Genomic DNA, 9,763 nt, shown 5'->3' with positions numbered 1-9,763 from the left:
GATATTTTAGAATGGTATTTTTGTTTCTTTAGAAGCTATACACACATGATAAAATATTTGTAATGTACGAATAGTTAAAATCTTAGATTAAAAGCTCTCCAGGGGACTTCCCTGGTAGTCCTGTGGTTAAGACTCCACGTTTACAATGCAGGGGGCATGGGTTCGATCCCTGGTCAGGGAACTAAGATCCTGCATGCCATGGGGCATGGCCAAAAAAAACCAACTCTCCAGCCTCAGAAACCTAGTCCTTCTATCCAAATGTAATTTTACTTTTGACAATTTTGTGTATTCTTCCAGGAAAAAGAAAGATACAAGTGGTAGCATACTATAGTCACAGTTCCTACTTTTCACACTTAAGAACAAATCATTGAGATCATTCCACATCACTGTAAACTGGTACAGCCACTATGGAACCAGTATGGAGTTTCCTCAAAAAACTAAAAGCAGAGTTGCTATATGATCCTGCAATCACACTCTTGGGCATATATCCAGACAAGACTCTGATACAAAACTATACATGCACCCCTATGTTCATAGCAGCACTATTTACAATAGCCAAGACATGGAAGCAACCTAAATGTCCATCAACAGATGAATAGATAAAGAAGATGTGGTACGTATACACAATGGAATATTACTCAGCCATTAAAAAGAATAAAATAATGACCTTTGTAGCAACATAGATGGACCTAGAGATTATCATACTAAGTGAAGTCAGAGAAAGACAAATACCATATTATGTCACTTATATGTGGAATCTAATGAACACAAATGAATTTATCTATGAAACAGAAACAGACTTGTGGTTGCCAAGGGGGGAGTGGGGAAGGGATGGATTGGGAGTTTGGGATTAGCAGGTGCAAACTATTATATAGAGAAAGAATAAACAATAAGGTCCTACTGTATAGCACAGGGAACTATATTCGATATCCTGTGATAAACCATAATGGAAAAGAATATGAAAAGGAATGAATATATCTGTATAACCGAATCACTTTGCTGTACAGTAGGAATTAACACATTGTAAATAAACTATACTTCAAAAAAATAAATTTTTAAAAAAGATCATTCCACATCAGCACTACAGCTCTACCTCTTGGTTTTAAATAGCTGCTTAATGTTCTCAGAATTAATAGATGAACCACAGTTTATTTAACCAAACTTCAATGCTGGACACTTAGTGTTTTGCCATTATGAAAAATTCTGCAGTATCTTTATATGCTTACACCATGACATGCTTTTGAGTATATATACATATGGTAAATTCTTAGCAGTAGTCTTGCTGGGTCAAAGATACATAAATGGTAAATGCTGATGCACGCTGCAAAATCGCCTCCAGAGAACCTGTACCAATCATCCATCAACAGTGGAGGGTAGCACCTATTTCCCCTTATGCTTGCCAACCGTGAGCATTATCAAACTTTAAAATATTTGTTGTCATTCTGATAGACCACAAATGGCATCACTTGTTTATTCCTGGAGATAACTAGCTTTGGATGATTATGATTCTTCTGCAGTCTTTCTCCGAACTTCCCTCTTTGTCTGTTGTCCTTTATTTTTAATTAAATAATTGTATCTCTTTTTGTTAGACAAGTACTAAATAACATTCATTGTATGAAGACAAATCAAACAATAAAGAAGTATAGAGAGTAAAAAGGAAAATCCCTCTTTTCCTCCCCAACCCCATCAGTCCCACTCCGTCCTCAGAGCTGCAGAGACGCTGCTGTGTGCCCATGAGTCTCACTCTGCTAGATGCCAATGCACCAGCACTCATTCTGAGTCCTCTCATTTGGGACTGGAATGTTTGTGCCGGGGCATGGCTGAGGTTCAGCTTTATAATATCCAGAAAGAAGGGGGGTGCTGAGCACTTCAATACTAATAAAGACTGCAGAGAATGGCTAAACAATGTATGTGAACAAAATGGCTTAAAAGTCCTTCAAAAGCTTTAGAGGCACCATTTCCCTACAGCAAACCATAAATAATGTGTTTATGAAAGCAGAATCCAGAAGCACTTCAAGGGACCAAAGCTTAGTTAATTTATTTCCTATATGCTTTGAAAGTAGTGAGCTGGTTATTTAAACAGAGAGGGAGAGAGAGGGGGAATTAGTAAGAAAAGACAAAGGTGTAGTCTACATGTATAGAGACAGACTGGGGTAAATTATCTGACCCTTAATTTCCTCACATCAGATGGGAATAATTAGAAAATATCTAGCTCATAGGGCTATTATAGTAAATAATAATCTATGTAAAGTGCCAAGCACAGAGTTAGGCATAGAGTAAGTACTCAATAAATGGTAGCTACCCTTAGCTATTCCTAAAACCTTTCCTGGAAGGGGGAAGGTATTGTGGATAGGAAGCATGGAATGAATCAAAGCTTGGATTCAGTAATGGGGATAATGTTCTTAGGACAATGATGAGACCTGACCAGAAGTGGAAAATTTGTGCAGGAAAGGAATGATTGGGGAGGAAAAGTACTAAAGCAGTGGGGGAAATGGAGACATTTTAGGCAAAAATCACTGTGAGAAGTGGGCAGAACAGTTTGGGATGGGGAAGTCAGTGGAGCTGGGGTGCAGTAGGAGGCTGTGGCAGTACAGGAGACGGGTCAGGGATATACTAACACAGGAGGAACCAGATGGCAGAAATGTTGTGAATTAAGATGAATGGACAAAGAAAATGTCGTATATACATACAACAGAATACTATTCAGCCTTAAAAAAGAAGGGAATCCTGTCACTTGCAACAACATGGATGAAACTTGAGGACATTATGCTAAATGAAATTAGCCACTCACAGAAAGACAAATATAAGTGCATGATTCCACTTATATGAGGTATCTAAAATAGTCAAATTGATAAAGAGCGGAATGGTGGTTGTCAGGGGCTGGGGGAATGAGGAAATGGGGAGCTATTAATCAGGCATAAAATTTCAGTTAAGTAAGATGAATAGGCTGTAGAGATCTGCTGTACAACATTGTACCTATAGTCAACAATACATACATACAATACAACAATATCATACACTTGAAAATTTATGAGTAGCTATCATGTTACATGCTATCACAATAAGTTTCTAAAAATAAAATTTAAGAAAAGAAAGAATCCCCAGACCCTGATGCCTAACTATTTAAGGTATTAGGAAAGAAGGGAGAAGAGAAAACTATACTTGTTTGCTGAATGGCTAGAGGGCTGGTTTTACTCTAGGTGGAGAACTGAGGCCAGCAGTCTGGTTCCTTCATATTGGGTATGTGTGCAGTGACTGCAGAAGACTCCAATTAGTAAGGTTTGCCTAGAGGTAAAATCAACAAGGCCAAGGTCTTCAGATCTCCTTTCCGGAATTTCTGGCCTCTAAACAGTTCCGATTCAGAATGGCTGACACGACTATTACATGTAACCAAGGTTGCTAATTTAGAAACACTCACTATCCTCCTCAGACATTGTTTTTCACCTGCAGATTTCAGCACTATTCCAAAACCTCAGTCCCAGGCCTGGTGGACCAGGGGTTTGCTACATCAAGAAGGCTGCTTTGAGGCCTGACTCCAAAATGGTGCCCATTCCAACCTATGGTTTCTCTGGCCTCAGACTGGTTATGGTCCAGAGATCTAGACCCTTGCTATTTCAAGTGTGATCCAAGGACCAGCAGCAATGGTATTACCTGGGAGCTCATTAGAACTGTAGAATCTCAGGCTCCACCCCAGACCTGCTGAATCAGAATCTGCATTTTAACAAGGTCCCCACATGAAAGTCTGAGAAACACTGACCTAGAGCATGGTTTTGGGAGTCTGACAGGTTTTGGATTCTTTTGGGGCAGGACGGGGAGAAAATGACTTTGACTGCAAATGTAAAATAATGGTGTGATGATTCCCAATTTCAGAAATTTGAAAAAGATACCAATTCATAGAATTGAGGAAATGTGGTAGTTATATATTCAATAAATATATTATTACTTCTGTAACCCAGCTAGATGATGATATTAGCAGTTAACATTAACTTTCATTGAGCACTTACCTTGTTTTAGGTACTATTCTAAGTAATTTCCAAATAGCTTCTCATTTAACCTTCAAAATAATTTTATGCCTCACAACAAACCTATGAGACAGGTGCTGTTATCATCCCCATTTAACAGATGAGGAAACTGAAGTACAGGGTATTTAATTGACTTGCCCGAGTTCACATAGCTAGTAAGTATTGGAGCCACATTTTCAAACCAGTATGTCTGACTCCAGAGGCCACAGGCTTAAATTCCATATGTCAGTTGACAAATTTTCCCCTATCCCAGACCTGGGAGTTCGACTGTCTCTCCAAGATGTCTATATTCTCAATGTCACTTGATCACTTTTGGCTCGAAGAACCCACTGTTACTGAAGTACTCTGCATCTCACTTGTATCTTACCTCCTGTGGCTGATCTCTTCTCCTTTCTCTGAAGCAATCCCTCCATGAGACTCAGTCCCTTTTCCTTAATTTCCTCCAAAATCACTCACAAAAGACATCTGTGTAGGTAGCAGACTTTACTGAAAGCTCCGTTCTTCACTTTTGGCATTGATCATTGGCTCATTATTAACCTTGGGTCTAACTTATCACCCAGTGCCCATTTGCATTCTCTTGCTCCCATGCCACAAATCATAGCCTATGGCTCTCGTGCTATTGCTGTGCTTTAGTAAAAAAGGGCTTGAAACTGTGACTTAAGGGAGTCACAGATTCTGGTTCACTCCTTCTACCTGTTCCCAGAGCTGCCATTTCTCATCTTCCCCAGTGAGGTTGCAGGTGAAAACATAGTTATTGAACAGTCATATGACCTGAGGCAAGTCCACAGGGGGCAAACCTCCTTTGGGCTTGGAGCCAGAGCCTGAAACAGGCTGAAGCTGGCTCAGAATAGGCTGGAGAACAGGAAGTCAAAAGCCCAGGAGAGAAATCATTCTGGAGGAAAAGACATCTGTGAAAAGCAATCTGCTCTAATAAATATTAAATGGGAGAAAGAAATATAAGGCACTATGAATCAGCATCACTCTAATTCTGTGTGTGTATGTACAAACTGTAATATATAGAACAAATACTAAAAATAAATTCACTAAAACCTTAACAGTGGTATCTCAGAGAGGAGGAATTATAGGTAATTTTACTTTCTTCACTATGATTTTCTGTATTTTTTGACAATGATCCTACATTTTATAATCAGAGAAAACGGAACATTATAGTTTTAAAAAGCAGACTGTTGCTTTTCACATGTCCCAGTGTCATCTGTTGAGCAGTTGGGAACTGAGGGAGGTGGGTTCTGATCGCTAGATTCTAAGAACTTTACCCAAGGAGGGTGTATTAGTCAGCTCAGGCAGCCATAACAAAAAATACCATAGAATGGGTGGCCTAAACAAGAGAAATTTATTTTCTCATTGTTCTAGAGGCTGAAGTATGAGATCAGGGTGCCAACATGGTCAGTTTCTGATGAAAGCTCCCTTCCTGGTTTGTAGACAACCACCTTCTCATTGTGTCCTCACATGGATGGCCTTTCCTCAGTAAGTACACAGAGGGAGCAAGAGAGGGTGAGCTCTCTGGTGTCTCTTCTTAAAGGGACACTAATCCTATTGGGTTGGGTCCGGGCCCCACCCTTACAACCTTATTTAACTCATTACTTCCTTATTCCAATTACAGCCATACTGGGGGGGTCTAGGGCTTCAGCATATGAATTTTAGAGGGACACAAATAGTCCATAACAGAAGTAAAGGGAAGGGGTCTACATAACTACTAAAGACCAGGCAGTTTAACAAATAATCTTATGAAATTCTCACAACAATCTTGGAAGACAAGTGTTGTTTTTCCTCTTGTATATGTAATAATAGCAACAGTAAAATTTATTAAGCATTTACCGTGTGGCAGGCACAGGGTTATGGGGGAATCCCTGTTAAGTAGTGGAAAAAAAGCTTATTGAAATTGTTGCCTGAAGTTAATGTGGAAAGTAGAACACGAAAGTGATAAATTTGCATATTTACTCAACAAGACTTCCAAGCAAAGTGTTGAAGGTGTGGCCTGGTATTTTCTTGCTACCCATAGTAAAATGTGAGGGGAGAAATAAATTAAGAAAAAAACTGTTAAAACTAGAAGAAACCAGTACATGATTGATTCTCAGCCGCTCCAGATGGCAGAAGATGCAAAGATTAAGAAATGGCAGACTTCCCTAGTGGTCCAGTGGTTAGGACTCAGCACTTTCACTGCTGTGGCCCCAGGTTCAGTCCCTGGTTGGGGAAGATCCACAAGCCACACGGTGTGGCGAAAAAAAAAAAAAAAAAAGAAAGAAAGAAAGAAGGAAATGGCTTCCAAGCACTCTTAAGAAAGCATGGCATTGAGAGAAGGCTGAGAGAGTGGCTGTACAATCTTTTGTTAAAACCTCAGAAAGATCAAAGGATCAGAGTGCTATTCACTCATACAATGGGCCCTTTCAAGAGATTAAGGGTATGCCTCCCGGAACCTTTCAAACAATAGGGCCTCTAGGAAGCTTAAGAGCTATGTACCTAGCCATCTCAGGAGTCCAAGGTAGAGAGGAGCTTATCTTGAACAGATCTGTGTGTATGTATTTTTTCTAATGGAGTGAACCTCAATTAAATCCACTGAAGACTCCTAAAGTTTTTGAGAAAGTTATTTCAGCAGAAACACTGTTAGCTTGGACTGAGACAGAGAGTACAAAATTAAAGAAATTTTGGACCCCCCAAAATTCTATTGGCAGGAAGCAGGCTGATAAAACTACTCAGCTGCAAACTTGTGCCACCTTTCATGAAAAAGGAAGGATAAGTCAGAGGTCAGAACCAAGCGATTCAGAACTAATCAGGGAATATTTAACATTTGCCCAGCTGGATTTCAAAATTGCCATGGACCCTTTGATGCCTCCCAAGACCCCCTGCACCCTTTTCAAATGGAAATGTCTATAGTGGGTATTCTATGCCTCCCCACCATTTTCTGTTGGTTGTATAGGGGTAGATTATTTGTCTCTTTAGTTTTATAGATCATCATATTGAGAGGAATTGTACTTAAAGGACCACATCCACACCTGGACCTGATTTAAGTGATGATACTCTGGACTTTAAGCAGATACTATAATGGGATGAGACCTCGGGGAATTTTGGGAGGGAGTGAATGTATTTTGAATGTGGGAGGGATGTGAATCATTGGAAGTCAAGAGGTGGACTGTGGCAGAAAGGCTCTAACATGGCCCCCAGAACCCCCATCATCACCATCCCTTTGAATGCGGGCAGGACCTGTGACTTTCTTCTAACAGAATATGGCACTAGTAGCAGGTTAGCACTTCTGTGGTTATGCTGCATAATCTTGTAAGGAGCCTCCTGCTAGGACACTCTCTTCCTTACTGGCTTTGATGAAGCAAGTGGTCATGTTGGGGAGGCCCACAATGGCAAGTGTAATGGTTAGTTTTAAGTGTCAACTTGGCTGGACCACGGTGCCCAGATATTTAGTTAAACATTATTCTGGATGTTTCTGCTGGTTTTGTATGAGATTAATATTTAAATTGATGCCTTTGAGCAAGGCAGATTGCCCTCCATACTGTGGGTGGGCTCCATCCAATCAGCTGAAGGCCTGAGTAGAACAAACGACTGACCTCCCCAGAGCAATAGGGAATTCCTGGACTTAAACTACAACATTGGCTCTTCCCTGGGTCATCAGCCTGCTGGCCCGCCCTGTGGACTTTGAATTTGCCATCTCCCTTATCACATGAGCAAATTCCTCATAACCTCCTCTCTCTCTCTCTCTCTCCCCCGCCTCCCTCTCACTGTCCATATCTGTACACACACACACACACACACACACACACACACACAATGGGTTTTGTTTCTGTGGCAAACCCTAACTAATACAGCAAAGAAGCAAGAGTGACCTCTGGCTGACACTAAGCTAGGAACTGATGCCTTCAGTGGGGCAGCCCACAAGGAATTGAATGTTATGAATAATCATGTGAGCTTGGATGTGGATTCTTCCCCAGGTGAGCCTCAGATGAGAGCCCAGCCCTGGCCAATACCTTGATTTCAGCCTTGCAAACAACCCAGCTAAGCTTCGCCAAGACTCTTGAGCCACAGAAACTGTGAGATAATAAATGTGTACTGTTTGAAGCCACTAAGTCTGTGGCAATAGTGTTACACAGCAATAGACAACTAATAAAAGAAGGTATGGAAACTTGGAGATTCCTTTCTATTTAATGTCCTATTTTTTCTTTCAAGAGCTCTCCTGGGAGGCTTCCCTGGTGGTGCAGTGGTTGAGAGTCTGCCTGCCAATGCAGGGGACACGGGTTCGTGCCCCAGTCCAGGAAGATCCCACATGCCACAGAGCAGCTGGGCCCATGAGCCATGGCCGCTGAGCCTGAGTGTCCGGAGCCTGTGCTCCGCAACGGGAGAGGCCACAATTGTGAGAGGCCCATGTACAGAAAAAAAAAAAAAAGAGCTCTCCTAGCTTTCAGTAAGTCAGTCCTGTGTAATGCTTCCTTAGCAAAAATAGCCAATAGCCTATGGAAATATTGAAGCGTCGTGGTATTATAGAAAGAGGCTCGGGAGTCATACAGACCTAGACTTGAATTCCACCTCCACCACTTCCTAACTGTATAACCTAGGACGAGTCACTTCACCCTCCCACCAGCATGAGCATCCCTTTCCTCAGCTGACATAGGGTATAATAACAGTATCTGTTTCTCAAGGTTGTGGGGATTAAACAAAACAATAGATGTAAAGCATGGAATCTACCACTTCAAACAAAGCAAGCACTCAATACGTGGAAATTTTTTAAATGCTAATTTGTGGAGGGTTCCTAAGCCTGCAAAACCCCAAGGATGAACACCATTGCCTATGGCTGCCCCAGATCCAGGGCTACTTGGTCATCTCGGGTAACAACGGATAGTGGCATGATGTCACTATTCTCTCTAGATAGCAAAAGCCTGGAAGTACCAGGCCCAATAAATATTTGCTGAAAGAGTACAAGGAAAAGAAACAAAGAGCCTCTACTAGCCTGTAAGCCCTGTGAAGACAAGGACCATGTCTGTGTTGTTGGCTGCTGTACATCCAGCACTCAACACAGTGCTTGGGACAGAATTGATGTTCAATAAATAGTTGCTGAATGAATGAAGGAACGAATGAATGAATGACTACCTCATAATGGGGCATGAAGGGAAGTAGGTTGGGTGTTTATTTCCAACATGTGTCTTCTCCACTTGAATGGCTCCCCGGAGATCCCTGATACAAGTACTGGGGCCATCCAGGGAATCCCTTTAGACCAAATTATTTCTACTACTGTCTTGGGGAATAGTTAATTTCCCCCAAAGGGAGGCAAATAACTGTGAGCAGAAGGGCCCTGGTTATTTAATTAGAGCGAAATAGAAGTAGAATGCCATTTTTTTTTTTTATGCGGTACGCGGGCCTCTCACTGTTGTGGCCTCTCCCGTTGCGGAGCACAGGCTCCGGACGCGCAGGCTCAGCGGCCGTGGCTCACGGGCCCAGCCGCTCCGCGGCATGTGGGATCCTCCCGGACCGGGGCATGAACCCGTGTCCCCTGCATCGGCAGGCGGACTCTCAACCACTGTGCCACCAGGGAAGCCCCTAGAATGCCTTTTAAAGCATTATTGGGTACCAGGCACTGCTGAGGTTTTTACACACATTATCTGTCTCATTTATTTCTTACCACAACTCTCTAGGTTAGGTATTAACATTATCCCCCTTTGGCAGAAAAGATTACCGAGGTACAGAGAGGTTAGGTGCCTTGCCCAGGATCACACAGCTAGTAA

At 41.8% G+C, this 9,763-nt stretch overlaps 1 non-coding gene across 1 annotated transcript; it reads left to right on the top strand.

The window, feature by feature from the left end:
- The first annotated feature begins 6,163 nt into the window (after positions 1-6,163).
- TRNAE-UUC lies at positions 6,164-6,236 on the top strand. Its single transcript has one exon. It is a non-coding gene; the product is annotated as a tRNA-Glu (tRNA).
- Positions 6,237-9,763: the final 3,527 nt, after the last annotated feature.

This window comes from Monodon monoceros, unplaced genomic scaffold, assembly GCF_005190385.1.
Source record: "Monodon monoceros isolate NGI ecotype Baffin Bay Population unplaced genomic scaffold, NGI_Narwhal_1 Super_Scaffold_22, whole genome shotgun sequence".
Lineage (NCBI taxonomy): Eukaryota > Metazoa > Chordata > Mammalia > Artiodactyla > Monodontidae > Monodon > Monodon monoceros.
This window is presented reverse-complemented; position numbering and strand designations above follow the sequence as displayed.